The sequence below is a fragment of the Lepidochelys kempii genome, chromosome 7 (assembly GCF_965140285.1).
Source record: "Lepidochelys kempii isolate rLepKem1 chromosome 7, rLepKem1.hap1, whole genome shotgun sequence".
Taxonomy (NCBI): Eukaryota; Metazoa; Chordata; order Testudines; family Cheloniidae; genus Lepidochelys; species Lepidochelys kempii.
Window position 1 is genome coordinate 37,639,844 of NC_136386.1, and position 16,793 is coordinate 37,656,636.

Genomic DNA, 16,793 nt, shown 5'->3' on the forward strand with positions numbered 1-16,793 from the left:
AAACTTATGGAGATCCTCTGCCGTCCTCACCCAGAAAATTAAACTGAAATCTCTAGGAGGATAAAACAGCTATCCCCATGTACATAAATGGGGTGCTTGCATAGCCCCTCTCCAGCCTACCCCAATAGGGGAAAGAAAAGCAGTTGCCAACTTTACGTCCATCTGTTGTGTCTCTACTTCTTCTCATAAGAGTAAAATAATGAAAAGTCAGTATCTTTTTTCTTGTTAACGTGGGGATGGGATGGGTGCCGTCTTTACATTTAAACATTGTAAGGAAAAACGAATAGACACACTTACCCGAGTTCCCTTCCCCTTCATCAGGCTCATCTGCATTTGCCTGGTGACACTGGCTAGACTGTGGCAGTCTCAAATAGCTCCTGGCTTCCATGACTGGAATCTACCACTTCTTCCTCTTCCTTCTCCCCGCTGTTCAAGGCAGGGGTCCCTGTCTCAGGGTCCTTCAGGTATCCACAGTGGTCTGAAGTGTGCTGGTGGGGTCTCTGCAAAGCATGGCATGTAGTTCCTTGCAGAAACAGAAAGTCTGTGGTGAAGCATGCAGATCTACTGTTGTGCTCCCTCACCTTGTGGTTTCCCTGATGCCAGTGCCTTTGCTTTCACACCGCACTGCTCCTGATTCCTGTCATACCCCTTTGCCTGGGTAATCTGCTCACATGTAAAATGTCCATGTTTCTACAGGTGGCCTGTAGGTGTGAATGCACAGGAGAACCATTAGTTCCTGTCTGATCCAGGCAGGAGCACAACTAGTGCGCAGAGCTGCCATGGTCAGCTGGGCGGTTGCACACAACAAGGGTGAGCTCCTAGCAGAGGTGAAAGTGGGCCAGTACAGTGTACTGGTAAGAAGTTGCCACCGGTATGGGCCTGTACACAGCCAATGTTAAAGCACTGCTGTGGCAGAGTTTTAAGGACTCTCCTGGGAGGGCTGCCAAAGGTGTTGGGGGGAAGGGGCAGCTCTCCAGGGCCTGGTGATTTAAAAGGACCTGGGGCTCCCACGGCAATGGCTGGAGCCCTGGGCGGCGCGGAAGAGTTGGCTGGTGGTGGCTGACCCCCAGCTCCGCCTCTTCTGGGGTCCCAGAGCCAGGCCCCATACAGGTGAGAGTTTTATGTTACTTTCACCCCTGGCTGCTAGGTATGCTTGCCAAGGTGGGCAATCAGTAAAAAGCATTTCAAAAACACAGGGGAGGTTGTAAAGGCAGGAGGGTGGTTTCTGGTCGGTGAGCCTTGAGCAGTGGAGTTTAAAAGTGTGACTAGCAGTCAGTGTAATGGAATGGGGCAGTGTGGGCCAGCTGCTGGAAGACTGGGAGGGTCAACACAGGTCCTGCAGTGGCTACACAGGCACTGCGTCCTCCTCAGACGGTCGATGATGCCTCTACCCTGTTGAGAGGGTGGTTTTCCTGCATGTTGCTGCTACACGGGCTGGAAACAAATTTGAGCACAGACACTTCCACAAATAGGTCACCGCAAGGGAACGAGCGGCGCCCAGCCTCGCTAGGGGAAGCTAGTCTCTCACGCTGACAGAAGCAGCACCAGCTACATCCAAAACTGCAGCTACTGGGGCGGGTGTGACACCCCACTGCCAGGCTACTTCCCCCAGGGGAAGAGCAGACAGCTCAGCAGAGCTCTGGCAGGCAAGCCGAGCTCGCCTCTCCCCCCTGCAAGTAGCCAAAGCCCCTGCATCCCGGAAGAGGCTGAGGCGGAGGGAGCAGAAAGAAGCGAGGCAGAGCAGCCAGCTGTGAGTAAAGAGATCCCGCCGCAGCTGCTCCCGGAGGAGAAGGGCGAGCCCCAGCCCCCAGGAAGCGCAGTGGCGGCGGGGCAAGGCGTATGGTCGCACTGATTGTCACAGAAGAGGGGCGGGCAGTGGCTGTTGTCAGACCCCACTCCGCACGTAGAGCCGGAGTCTTTCACCCCCTCTCCCCACGCGGCTCCCCCTGCTCTCAAATGGCGACTTGGGTCGCACAGGGGGCGGGCCAGAAGGTGGGTCTCATCGATGGCTCGGCGGTCTGGGCTAGCGGCGGGGGGAGGAGGAGGAGCCGAGCGCCGGCCCGATCGATGGGCTCGCGAGAAATGTCTCGCGGAGGGTGAGGCGGCCATTTTAGATGGGGAGCGGAACGAACGGCGCCGAGTGAGGAGCGAGGCCGGGGGAGCCGTGGAGCCTGCGTGAGGGAGGTACGGGCAGTGCGGGGACCAAGGTCACGGAGGGGGGTGGAGTAACGGGGGTTCCCCCTCCCTCGGCCGGGCTCCCCTTCCTAGCTCCTTTCCCTGGAGCGGAGTCAGCGGTTCCTTGCCCTGTTGCTGAACCCCGGGGACGCTGACCCGCCCGGGGAGGAGACGCCGCCCCGTTGGAGAGCGGGTGTCAGCGAGGTGACCCTCTCTTCCCCCGACATAGGCGGAGGGCCCTGGGCTGCCCTTGCGCTAGGAGCGGTGAAGAGACGGGACCGGACGGGGGCAGCCTGCTGGAGCCGTTTGTAGCTGGGTCCCTGCCTGGCTTGAGCCTTGAGTAGGGCGCTCCAGGCGCAGTGGCCTGGACCCAGCACCGCGGAAGGGGACAGGGACGGGGAGGGGGGCTCCTCCTTCTGTAGGCGCTGCGGATCAGGGGAGGGTGGCCCTTTTGCCTGGCGGTGTCAATGGGAGCCCCCCAGAGGTGACTGGGGGCAGAGAGAGTATTCCCTCCTGCAGGGAGAGACGCTGGAAAGCGGGGCTGTAGCCAGGGGTCTGTGACACACATTAGCTAAGTGGCCGAGTAGTGTGGGGCGTGCCATGTAGCTGAGGAGTTTGTACAGCCCTTCCTGTTTTAGTTTTTCTCCTTCTCCATGGGTTTTTTTTTTTAATCTCTCCCACACTGTTCATTAGGTCTGGCGGGACAGGTGAGCAATGGGCACCTAGAAGCACCTGGAATGCTACCCTGATAAAGTATGGTATGCTGTTCTGTATTTATCTGTACTGACAGGTTTCAGAGTAACAGCCGTGTTAGTCTGTATTCGCAAAAAGAAAAGGAGTACTTGTGGCACCTTAGAGACTAACCAATTTATTTGAGCATGAGCTTTCGTGAGCTACAGCTCACTTCATCGGATGCATACGGTGGAAACTGCAGCAGACTTTATATATACACAGAGAATATGAAACAATACCTCCTCCCACCCCACTGTCCTGCTGGTAATAGCAGAGGAGGAGGTATTGTTTCATATTCTCTGTGTATATATAAAGTCTGCTGCAGTTTCCACGGCATGCATCCGATGAAGTGAGCTGTAGCTCACGAAAGGTCATGCTCAAATAAATTGGTTAGTCTCTAAGGTGCCACAAGTACTCCTTTTCTTTTTATCTGTACTGAAATGATCTACTTGGAGCTGTACTAGTACTGCACAGAATTGGGGACTATTGTGCCAAGTTTCTAGTGCTGTACAGATGTAGCCCACTAAATCTTACTGTCACCTTGATCTGCTCTATTGCACTGAGAATAGAAAGTGTATGTATCTCTTATATGGTTAAATGAATCAGTTTTTAAACACAGTGCAAATCACTGTTTGGACATTGGTATTTCAGTTTTGATGCTACATGTTTTGGTTTAGCTTAAACCAGTTCTCAGTTGATTTAAGTTCAAATTAAATACACCTTTTGAGAACTGCAATGAGTGTGTCTTTGCAGGGATTTTTTTTTTTTTTAGCAATTTAACCAAATATGTTTAAAATTATGACTTTTGTTAAACTGGGGCAACTTTGCCATGTAGACAAGGCCTTTCTCTAGAGCAGTACCTTATGATTATGCGGTTACATAGAGCCCATTTATCTAAGGTTCTGGTAGGCATACAAATGGTCTTCCCCTAAATAGCATCTGCTTGTATAGTTGTCATGTCTTCTGGCGCAGATTCTGAAATTTACATGTCTGATGTTGCCTTCTACCCTAATAGCCTTGGAATGGCATCCATAAATGAAAGGAGTTCGTCAGAGGCTCTGAGGCCTCAGAACCAATTGAAGTTGGATTGTCAAGTTGGGGATGTGTTCCAGGCCTGTAAGAGGCAGTTGGAGATTGTCTTAAGCATGTAAAGAAGAGAAGGAAACTGAGTGGGCCCTTGAACATTTTACTTGCCTGGGGCTCTACAGAAGCTGAGGCCAGCTGTGGTGGATGGAAAATGCTTGAAAAGAGGGTTAAAAATGATCATCTGTGTTGAAAAGCTTGTAAATAGCTAATATTTAGATAGTGCCCTACAAACATTGACTAATTAATAGGTCTGTTTGTTGTGTGAAGATGAAGTATGCTTGTGGCGAGTTTACATAGGGACATTCAGGAAAATTAATCCAAATTAGCTAAAATTGTGAATTTAAAGCAGATTAGTTAAACAGTATTAAAACCCTGTGTGGGTGCTCTCATTCAGAATTGATATGATCTTAATTTGATTTAGTTTAAGTAGTTAATTTCTCTCTGTAGACAAACTCTTAGATTACTTTTGGTCACTAAATTGTGTTGACACAGATCAGAACTTTAACCTATTTCATGAGTGTAATTTATTTAATAATACAAACCTGGCAAAATTGTGTTGGTAACATAGATTTGCAAAGATTGCCTGTAATGGATTATTAAATTTGAAGCACACTCATCATGCAGTTTATGTACATACTCAATATCTCCAAGACTAGATATTTTATTTCACAACAGCAGTAATTTACTGTACTTTCATGTTTACCCGATTTGAGAAATGTGCTACTGTTTTCGGACCAGTCATATCCACTTGATACATACTGTTTGTAATGACAGGATCATGGTGGGGTACTTATGGATATAGGATGAAAAAATGCTCTTATATTTTGTGGCATGTATTTGTTGTAAGAAAACTCTTCTAAAGCAGAAATATGAGATGTGTTCAATACATACATAGGACAGGTTCTCTAAGTAGACTGACTAGATAATTCATGTCACTGATCAAATATAACAGAGTTCAGTGAGGCAAAAATGCTACCTTTTTGGTCTTTATAAAATTAACTAGATTCTTTTAAGGAATGGGTATGAATTAATTGCTTTTGCAGGTTTGAGATGATTTGAAGTTGGTATGGTATGCCTTGCATAGTTGAATACATGAATAATCTCGGTATGCTTTCAGTTATGTATTTGCTCTAGCACTGCTAAAAGGAAAGGCAGAATTTAGACAGACATAATTTTCTGAACAGTTAATTCTCAGTGGATTACTGGACCTTGCTACTTGCACAGTATTTTTTTTGTAAATAACTATTTTACTTTGGTAAGCATCGGCTGCATGTTTACTTACTTAGTTACTTGAATATTGCCTTTATATTATAAACGTCGTCTGTTCCATGCAAAGGTGATTTTGTTGGAATTCTGGATGCTAACATTTTATAGTTAAATGGAACATGCCTCTTTTGTGTATTAAAACCCTACTTTGGTTACATTACAGTCCAATAAATGAAATACTGTCAGACCAGGTCTGTGCTACAAACTTACATCAGTATAACTACGTATAACTACGTCACTCAGGGGTATGAAAAATCCACACCCCTGAGTGATGAGATTATATTGACACCCTCCCACCCCGTAAATAGCACTGTATCCATGAAGACCTGTCGACATAGCTACTGCCTCTTACAGAGGTGGATTAATTACACCTCCCGGAGTAGCTCCCATCGGCTTAGTAGTGTCTTCATTAAAGCTGCTGCAGCTTTTTAAGTGTACACCTGCCCTCTGAGAGAAATTTTTGATTGGGTTTAGCCATGATCTCTCAGTAGAGTTCAAAGCTAAGAAATGTAACAACCACGGTTAAATGGACTTTATATCAGTGGACATTTGTTTTCATGGGATATAGTCAATGTTGATTGACTCCAAGTGTTTTCTGGAGTTTTTGCCTTCTTTGTGGTGAGGAAAATTTAGCTTTTCAAAACTAGGATTGCAATACAAAAATTGTCTAGATTCTCTCATGAGCAATACAAAAATATATCCATCTGACTTTGTTTGTCATTGCAGGTGTGTCTAAGTTTTGCCATTCTTCTCTAGTGCCTGCTCCAAAAACAGATATCCTGCTTACTGAAATAAATGGAGCAGAGCATACATTCTAACCAGTCAAAGCTGATTTGTTTTAACTTTAGACAAAACAGTTAGGCAGTGGGCCTTTCATGTAATGTACTAATATATATGGCAATACTGGTTTGTTTCCTTTCCACTCTCGGGGAAATCAGATTTAGGTTTGTATCTGGAGACCATTCTGATATTTAGCTTGATCTTTCTGTTCTGCAATTTTATTCCATTTTACCCTTCTATTGAATCGTTACATTGCCTATACTATGTGAGGCCTGCTGTCTGCATATTTCAGTTATGTATTTCAGTGCTGCCTAGCTTCTCCTCTTTTTATTGTTATGTTAGATTGTTCTAATTCAGATTCCAAATTGGGTGTTGCATTGCATCTTTGTTGTTGGTTTGACCAAAAACTGTTTCTTTTGTAAATTACTCACAAAAGGGTGTTAATTTGTATTGCATTCCAGTTGATGTACATAGTATTACTTAAGAACAGTTGGGACATCTTATAAGTATATTTTTAGATCACAAACTGAAGGAGGTTGCTTCACTGACTTTCAGCTGGGTGTGGTGAAGGGTTAACCATATTAATTAAAGTTGGCTCAGAATTTTAGACTTTTAATATAATGGGGGCTCAGATTTGCTTTTCTTAACTCTCTTTGGAGAGCAAGCTAGAATTTTGAAAATCATTGTTGAGGGAATTGTCCAATGGAGATGCAAAGCTGGAGACTTAGCAAGAAAGAGACAGGCATTGCCCTGCTTCATGGAGCGAGGTGGTCCCCTCTTCTCTCTTCCTACCTCCTGGATGACTTGGGGAGAGTGGGGAAACTCCATTCTGTGTTGCACTCCTACTGCTAAATCCCTTTCTCGCTCCTCAGAGGAAGGGTATTGTGGCTTTTATTCCCTGATCACTGCTGCTTGCTCTGTCTAAACCTATGGGTAAATCAGACAGTGGCTTGCTGAGGTGGTAGAAAGACTGTTCGCATTCATTGCTTGTAAAGCATGCCAGATAATTACTAGCTTGTGGTAGGTATGAAAGGAGGGAACCAAAAGGGTCCAGGAGGAGAGCAATGCCGTGATGAGAGGCCATCTACATGAGAATGAGAGGATACTAAGATGCTAAGATTCCCCCCCCCCAACCCCCCCAATGGCCTCTTGGCTGCTACAAGGGAAGTAGACATCCACTGCTGTTGTACTGTTCCCTCAGCCCGGGCTCCTCACTGCTGCAAGGGGAAGGAAGAAGAGGTTTTAATTGTAATTCTTGGGTCCATGTCTCCTGTGAATACCTCTTGTGTCAGCTGCTACTGCTGTCCAGAGTTTCCCAAGCAACAATAGTAGCTCAGACTACATGATTGTTAAATTTCACTGATGCCCATAGGATTCTGAATAGCAACAGTGACACAAGTCTTAACTTCATTGTGGTCTTGCTTGACAAAGTGATGAGCAACAGTAGAGGCACACTTGTTGCCTGTAAGCTTAAGAAGGCAAAACTGCCTGGTTCTGATTCGGTTTGTTTGAAAGGTTATCTTTGCAACTAAAGGTATTAGAAACTTTGTAAAAATGAAAGCTTAGATTGTGCAGAAATTGATATAGGGCCTCCTGCTCGTCAGAACAAACTTCCCACCCACTGTGGACATCTGGATTTTTTAGTTGGCTGTATACATCTGTTTACCAGTCTGGCCTGCCAGCGCAAGTGTGTGTCATGAAATAGAGAATTAAGGATCTGAGGAGTTAAAAGAAAACTGTACTGATTTTGTTTAGCCTAGCAAAATCGGATATTATTACGTACCTGAAGAAATTCTGTGTACTTGAAAATAAATTTTAATATTAGAGGTTTGGCATTTGCAATTTTATCTAATAAAACGTTTAATAAAAAAGTTTTGAGTCTTTCTAGTCTCCTCAAATATTTTTTGTATTTAAATGGGTTTCTCTCTGTCCTCCCCTGGTTGTTTTTTGGTTGTAATCTTCTCTGTCAACTAATTGTTTGTGAAAGTTGCTGGTCTGTTTGACATCAGTAGAAGTCTGGAAAAGTCCTTGATTTATGTAGAAAATAGTATCATGTACAGAAGCTTCTACTAACTTGCAAAATGCCTTGCCCCGATCTGGACTATCTCTAGGGTTGAGAACATAGTTCAATCTCCATGGCCACACTAGATATTTGTAAGTTTAAAGTTCCATATCCAATTACTAATCTGCCTATTTTTCTAAATTCTTATGTCCTTTATTCTGCTAATCTTTTCCTTCCTCTTCTTGAATCTCAATCTCTCTCTCTCCTTAATTTAGGGCATTTCTGTAATGCACCACTTTCTTATTTTAGTCTTCTTATCTCAAAGATCCTGGATTATGGATACTTCATTTGCTGAAGAACTGGACCTGGTTCTCTCTTCAGTGTTTAGAATGGTCCTTTCAGTCTGCTTGGGAGGATTTCTAGAGAAAAACATATACTTCACTTCTTACCTCCTTCCATTCTCTGTCCTGTTCCTCTCCTGGGATGAGTTTCTCCATAATGCAGTCACTTACTACCTGTTGGACTGATGAATGATGTACCACAATCTTTGTTCACTTTGCCTTCTTCCACTTGTAAAATTCTTCTCCTTTTCCCCGCTGTCTAGTTTGTAGAGCACTATGGTAGCATAAGGAGAAACTTGCCTGTGCTGTTTTTCTGTGCCACTTCCTTTGTGGCTGGAGCACAGAGAAACAGATGAGGAATGAGTAGTCCTCTTCAGTTCACTATAGCTGAATAAATATTATGTTCAGGAGCACAGTTGGGATAGTTTCACAGTGTAATGTAACAAATGCAGGAAAGATTGGTGTGGAGTGGAAGAAGACTGTATTTTCAGTATCTTGCATGTAAACTGGCCACTAATTGAAAAATGACAGGTTTCAGAGTAGCAGCTGTGTTAGTCTGTATCCGCAAAACGAACAGGAGTACTTGTGGCACTTTAAAGACTAAAATATATTAGATCATAAGCTTACTATATGTTCCATGAAGATATATATATCTTCTTACTATATGTTCCATTCTATACATCCGATGAATCATAGAATATCAGGGTTGGAAGAGACCTTAGGAGGTCATCTAGTCCAACCCCCTGCTCAAAGCAGGACCAATCCCCCATTTTTGCTCCAGATCCCTAAATGGCCCCTCAAGGATTGAACTCACAACCCTGGGTTTAGCAGGCTAATGCTCAAACCACTGAGCTATCCCTCCCCCCGTGAAGTGGGCTGTAGCCCTTGAAAGCTTATGCTCTAACATATTTTAGTCTCTAAGGTGCCACAAGTACTCCTGTTCTTTTTAATTGAAAAATGTTTTTGATGTATTAAGAATTTAATTTTTTTTTAAACCTGTGGGTCACTCTTTTACTGAAAGTTGACCTCATTTGTAACAGGATGTGGACCTGATGTTAGGTCGAAACCCAGTTTCTAGCCACAATTCTAAAACCATAAAATTAACTTCAAAGTTGTAAAATACTTACTGTAAGACAACTTTGAAATTGACCTTTCAATGCATTCTGATGGAATCTGAGTTTTCTAAGTTCTAAACTACTTTTAACCTTGTAAGATGGCTGTTTTCTTTCTAAGTTCCATCATATTTTATATAGTTAAATTACTGTCTCTTAATTGTGATTTTAGTGGTTAGAATATCTTTTGTTACATTACAGACTTGGTTTAAAAGAAGACTGCAAAGTTAAACAGAGGATGACAAACATGCCAAAACCTCTTCTCCCCCTTTCGCCCCTCCCTTCCCCCAGAAAAGCTTGAAGTGTAACCTCTTTAGAGCAGAGAATATCTTTCTGTATGATTGGACTGGCTTAGTTCATTGTGCGTGCTATTGGAATACAAATAATAAATATTTTAAAAACCAGTGTTTGTCATCAGTCTTAAATGAGTTAAATGTTTTTGCATTGTTTATCCAAGAAAGATGAAAAGAAGCTTTAATAGTGCCTGAGGACCTACACTCAACTTGATGGCATTTGTTTGTCATATGATACATTCTGAACATTGCCACATCCAGTGAATTCTAAAATTTCAGGGAATGGTTTAAGAATTGGGGCAGAACATTGCCGATTTTGATGAAAATCGAAAAACCAGAAGAAGGAAATGGGGGACCGAGCAGCTTCAACTACTCTTGTCTATAGATCAACTATTAACGCTTCCCACCATAACAATACCTCACCCCATCACTTCTCAGGCCTGCCCATGGTCCCAACAGGGTTTAAAATGTTAACACCCTGAATGACTTACTTCCCAGGCAGAAAGAAATAAAATAATGGTGGGAGAGGGAGTAGAGAATGGGGTTGAACACAGAGCCCTTGACATAAAACAGAAGGAGGTAGTGGGGATTGCAGGGAGTTCCTGAAATAGAACAGGAGGGAAGGGAGGAATACAAGGGACTCCTGTGTATGTAGAGTGAGCTTGTCCTACAGAAGCAGAACATTTTGACCCTCTTGTTTTATGGTTTGGTTATCTCAAATGACAAAATACAAGGTTCTAGACTCATAATTCATTTCTATGAAACTATAGGGATGTCAGTGTAGAACTCGCAGATAGGCAATAATGATTTGCAAAAAAAGTAAAGGCACAGTAATGTAGTGGATTTAAATTTAACTGAAGGTGAGTTACTTCCCGGTCTGTCTTTTCTAGTCTCAAGCTTTAAGTTTACTGTGTTTAATGTGTAGCACATGCATAGGCAGTTAAGTTATGAAAAGAGAGCCAGCTTATGTTGCAATCTAAGCAGTGGCCATATAGTGGAAAGATTCCCCTTTGGCATGTTCACTAGTGCTATTTTTACCTATTCCAGTAAGATCTGCCCGTATGATTTTAAACTACAGGACAGTGACTGGAATTACTTTATTTTACCAATTTACAGTATGCGCTGAAGAGTGTTGTGAGAGAGTGTTAACCAGATGCTGCCAACTTAAAATCACATATGTCAGAACATAGTTTATATTGTCACAAATAAAATGACCACTACAGCTGAAAGAAATAGTTTTCTCCATTTCTTTTGTTTTGTGTACTTCGCATTTAACAGAAGTTTGTCAATAGTCACTTTGAGAAATTCCCTTGTGAAGTATTGAGATTCCCTTGTTGAGTATTTCCCTTGTTTGTTTGTTTTTACTCCTGCAGCAGCTAGGGAGAAACATTTTTAAAAAGAGCCAATACGATTGTAAAACAACAATTGGCCTCGTGGCACAGGAATGGGCATAGTGTCTGAAACTGTTAACCTGAAATTTAAGTCAATTAAAAAAAGTTTTGTTTATATTCTGCAAAATCTATAGCCTAAGATTCTTCTTTCACCAGGGAAAACGTTCCACACTGTGAGTAGATTTTTCAAGTCCTGCCAGAGATGAAACACTTCAACTAGAAGACTGATAATAGTGAAAATTGGAGCATATAATGAAAACACTACTTCTGTTATCACTGTAGTGTTGCAAAAGTAATAGGCTAATAGAAAATACCACATATATACAAGTTATTGCCATGTAACCCGAACTTTGACTTTTCTAACTTTCATGATTATGTAATCTTAACTACAACACTGCACTGTTGTGGTTTTTTTGAACTTATTAAATATAATATGCCTTTATTTTGAATAGATGTGCTTCTTTCTAACAGTGTTGGCAGGTATTGTGATTTAAAACTTTCCTGATTGCAAACTGTTGGGCATGCTATTTTTGGACTTTAGAAATGTATATTTATGGTAAGCAGAATTTTAAAAGTTACAATATCAGGTTAAAAAAAATCAAATAAGCTTAAATGAATTTTTTAAAATGCAAAGTGATGAACTTACAGACAGAAACAGTACTCTATTTTGCTTTTATAATGAACGTACTGAGTTGATTTTTAAACAAGAACATTACAAGTGGTTTTTATTAAAATGGTCTTTATTTCTATTTAGTGGGTACAGACAAAATTGTTAAGAACAAAACATGTTAATTTTTCTCAAATTAATGTGGAACATTGCTATAATTTACAAAGCTGTTGATCTGATTAAACAAATGGCTTGTGTGTGTATGCATCTGTTGGTTCCCATTGAAAAGCAAGAACAGGCTGGCTTTTTTGGTCTACATTTGTTTTCATTTAAAAAGAAAAGGAGTACTTGTGGCATCTTGGAGACTAACAAATTTATTTGAGCATAAGCTTTCGTGAGCTACAGCTCACTTCCTCCTGAAATGCTTGTCTTTGTAGCAAAGTGTGTGCAGTATGAAATTGGAAAAATGTGTATGTCAAAAGTGCCAGGTAGGTCAGTTCAGTTTTAACCTGCTTTCAAAATAAGCAGACTCTTGTGACTTGAAAAATAATAATTGTTTTTTTTTAAATTCTGTGTTGTCCGGAGTTTGCTGCTTCAGACTAGTGGCCTGCAGCTTTCAGCTCTTCAGGTGATAGAAGAGAGCTCATTTCTGGCTAGAAACATCCTGGGATTACAAAGTCCTATCTTTGAAATTCTGTTTCTGTTCTACTTCCTGGCCTTCCATGGGATTTTTACCCTCTGACTCAGGGCTTGTCTACACTGGCAATGTACAGCTCTGCAACTTTCTCTGTAAGGGGTGTGAAAAAGCACCCCCTGAGCGCAGCAAGTTTCTGCTCTGTAAAGCTCCAGTATAGACAATGCACCAGTGCTGGGAGCCACGCCCCTTGTGGAGGTGATTTTTTTTAGAGCACTTGGAGAGCTCTCCCAGCGCTCTGCCGCTACCACACAAGCCACGTTAAAGCACTGCCAAGGCAGCACTTTAGCGTTGCCAATGTGGACTAGCCCTCAGTCAGTGTTGGATTATTTTAGGAAGTGTATGTTTAGTCCAAAATGGGGATTCTGGGTCCCAAAAGTATTTTTACTCCTTTTAGCTTTCCAGCAGCACTAATGAGAACTAACAGCTTTTCTGATTGATGCTTGGTTTACAGTTCTTCCTTTGCCCAATCTGAGCCTCATGTCTTAGTTATTAAGACTTGTCCAGGTTTCCTAGAAATTTTTTCTCGTCATGTGCAGGTTTGTTTAAATATAACTACTTTTATGGCCCTCAGAGTTCTAGTTTGGTACTGCATTTTCTTGAACCAGTGCTTGGCAACAACAGCCTCAATTCAGCAAGGTGCTTAATTGTAGGAACTTTACACAGGAGTAATCCTATTGCTGATCAGCAAAGCACTTAGCAAGTGCTTGACTTGACTTCAGTGAGATTTAAGCATGATACTTTGAGTAAAAGTGAAATTAATTAAGGGCTTTAGCATCCTGCTGAATTGGGGACAGCATTACAATTAATTGTGTGATATGTAGAGACCAATCTAGCCTTATAAATTCAGTGTCTTTCCACTGAAATGTTGCTTAAAAATGACTGACAACTCCTTACCTAAGGCTTAGAAGGTCCTGAAAACTTGCCATGATAGTGTAGGAGGAAATAAAATTAACTCCTATGTTAAGGTAATACTTGTAATATGCAAGTAATCGTTTCAGTGTGGTGTATTATACAGCTGTCATATTTATGTTTTTGAATACCTCTGCTTTTTGTTTATATTCACCAGGTGTTGTACCTGAGGGTTTCATTCCCTAGGACTCCAGTCACTTTTAGTAAAGATTAAAAGTATAGATTCCTTTTCCATTCCGCATGAGTTCTGGCTCACTTTTCTGTAGGAAGGGCCATCTCTTCAGTGTCATTTGCTATGCATGCACTCTTTGGCTATTGAATAAAATGTGGCTCGGGGCTTTTCAGAAATACCTGACGTCTGGTATGATAGCTATAGTTGTGCAGATTTGTGTTTTGTAAGACATACACAGTTTGGGTGAAGTGCAATGTAACCATAGTTTTTAATCAATCTTGTACAATATTTTGCTTTGTGCACCTGATAGTGCAGAAGGTTAGTTTTGTCCCTTATTTACATGTTCTCTTTCTCTTGATAGCATCTATCTTTCTGCACAAATGTAGGTCTGTCACAAATAATGGTAAGCCTCATTAATTTGTGATTTGGATTTCCAGACTTACAAAATGCTGCTGTAACCAGGATTTATGGTAAGTGGACATTGCTCTTCCTTTGCACCAAGAAGTCTATTATGAGGAAGACCTCTTTTGAAGCAGAGTTTGTCATTAGGTTCATGGAATTTGGAGCAATTGAAGAAGCATCCCTATAAAATAAATCTTTATAATTCAGGAAAATGTGTGCAAAGGATGGTGTGGGGCATCACGGCTTACCATACCAAACAGAGGTGGAATTCTTTGAGAACACCATCTAGAACATACTTTCTGGACACTTGTGAGGGTATATTAACAAATGACTGACAGAATAGCGAACAGCTTTTTCCCATGTAGGATCTGGAGCTTCTAATTTAATCAAGTATTTGTTTACCATTTTATGTAGGCTGCTTTGTTCACCCTTCTGGTATGGTAAACTGTAAAATAAGAATAATAAAAGTGGTTACAGAGCTGTCCAAACAGTTTGGAGCTAATAAAACTCTAGAGTATTATCGTGTGTTCGGTTTCTACAACCTGAGCCAAACCTATCTTGACCCATGCCCAGATGTATTTTAAAAGCAATTAATGTAGAAGAATGTGAAAACTCTCTTGTTCTTTCTACTTTGATGACTCAGGAAAATAGTTAATTGTGAGTTAGTTGGTTCATTGCATCCTATTTTGTGTTGGTATGTAAACATAATATACTATAGTGTCTAGTGATTTGTAAGTATCATAGTAGAAAGGAAAAGGTCTTTCTCAAATACAGACTAACACAGCTGCTACTCTGAAACCTGTCATAGTAGAAAGGCTTTTCTTAGGCAGTGTTGTAACCTAACTATTTTTATTTGGTCCCCATTTTTTGTAAGATAATACAATATAGCACCACGTCTTTTATCCTTGTATTGTTGGTATGCTCTGTAAACAGACAGTCCCATTTGACTGAGTTGTAGTTTCAAGAGCACAAACATCAACTTTGAACAAATAGCTTTCTGGCTTTTTTTAGTGTGAAAGGGTTATAGAAATAAGGTCAATTTTTATGAAATATTTACTCATTTGAGCTTTATTTTAAGTTTTAGAAACATCTATATCCCTTAACAGCTAGTTGCTTTAAAAGCAATAATGTTTTTTTCTGATGAAATTAAAGCAATATATTGTACTGAAGTGGGCTCCTCTCAGCTAATTAAGGCCTGGATAAATGGAAGTCTTGCATTGCTTCCTGAAGCTCACCAAACTTAGTTTTAAAAAAAGAAAACCAAAAACCAACCTCCTTTGGTGGTGGTAAAGGAGACCTGCGGAGGAATTGTTAAAAAGTGGATTTGCAGCATCTTCTGCTTTTTTTTTTTTTTTAATTAAGCTGGCCTGAAAGATCCCTTTTAAAAAGAAAATTATTTGCTTTTACCCTAGGTCTTGCCTACACTTAGTTTTACCAGCACAGCTATATGTTGGTAGGGGGTAGTGGTGGTTTCTCCCCCCCCCCCCCCCCCCGGACAAAGTTATTCAGCGACAAGCCCTAGTATAGATAGTTATACTTTATATAAAGTGCTTTATATTGATATTCAGATTTGGGAACCAAAAGAAGCTATAAGTTATATTCGTATAAGCCCTTTTATACTGATGTAAGCAGATCCAGAATAGAGGTGTTTTTGCCACTTTAACAATGCCGGATAGTTAAGGCAGCAAAACTTATAAGTGTAGACAAACTCATAGAAATATGAGGAAATAAATTCTGGCCATCCCTGGGGTTTGCCCTTGTGGATGGTTTGGAACAGGTGTATTTTTAACTTTTGCATCTTACTTGGATGGGCAGTGGTGAAAAGATAGTTATTGCAGTTACATAGATTTAGCAAAAATGAAAACCAAAGTTTTGAATAGTGTGACCGCTATGACCTTTGTAGCTTAATTTTCACTCATTTTGTGATGCTGACACTTCTCTAGTTCCAGTCATCTTAGTTTTCCAGGTGAGATAGGACATGAATTTGTAACATTTAAAAAAAAAAAGAAAAGAAAAAGAAAACCAAGAAGGAGGGGGAAAAAACCTCTTGAAATAATTTGGAGGGAACCCCTCTCACCATCTTCATACATCATAAAGAAGCAAGAGAGTGATAAGCCCAGTCTTTCCTTTGCAATTCACTTAGTGTGTCAGTGCCATCTTAGGCTCCTTCTTCTTGCTCTTTGTTAAATGGAGTTTGTGTATATTGTGTCTAAATTATTCTCCATTGAAAAGTCTGTTATGGAATGTAACTTTTTTATGCATAATGTAAACAGGTTAAAAGAGAATGAAGAACAAAGAAGGAAAGAGGAAAACCACCAACCATCCTAGAAATAAAAAAGTTAAAGAAGTAATGAACATCAAAAATGAAATGTCTCTTCCCATCAATAAAAGTATAAAAATGCAAAAATCCTGCTTGCTGCTCTTCTCTATGAGGTCATGGGCCTGGAACAGGGTCTTCTTTTTTTCAATACTAAATATGTCAATTTGTTTAACCTTTCCTTATAGACCATGTGTTTTTTTTTTCAAAAAAACCTTTTATTTTTTTTCCTCCCTTCTGGACAATATCCAATGTGTCCATATCTTTCCTAAACTGTGGCATCCAGAAGTGGACACTGTACTCCAGCTGGGGCCTTACCACTGTGAGCAGAGCAGGAAAATTATCTCCCGTGTCTTACATACATACTTTATCTACCTGTATGCAAAGGGTGGGAAGAGAGTAATTCCACTTCCCTCCCTCAGCAGAGACCCCTCTCCTTTGCTGGCTGTATTGCTGCTAGAGGAGCTGTAATGGGGAATTTTCTGTGTGCCAGGCTCACCATCCTCTCGGT

General features: G+C 41.2%; 1 protein-coding gene across 10 annotated transcripts in view; it reads left to right on the top strand.

The window, feature by feature from the left end:
- Positions 1-2,023: 2,023 nt before the first annotated feature.
- Positions 2,024-16,793, top strand: part of RAF1 (Raf-1 proto-oncogene, serine/threonine kinase) — a 96,969-nt gene continuing 82,199 nt past the window's right edge. For 3 of the 10 annotated variants that reach the window (XM_073352233.2, XM_073352230.1, XM_073352240.2), the window contains exon 1: positions 2,024-2,184. The gene's annotated coding sequence lies outside the window, so the exon portion shown is untranslated. Of the gene's footprint in view, positions 2,185-2,868; positions 2,883-2,911; positions 2,934-16,271; positions 16,313-16,793 lie in introns of those variants that run through there. The other 7 variants (XM_073352242.1, XM_073352241.1, XM_073352235.2 and 4 more) reach the window with 6 other exon arrangements.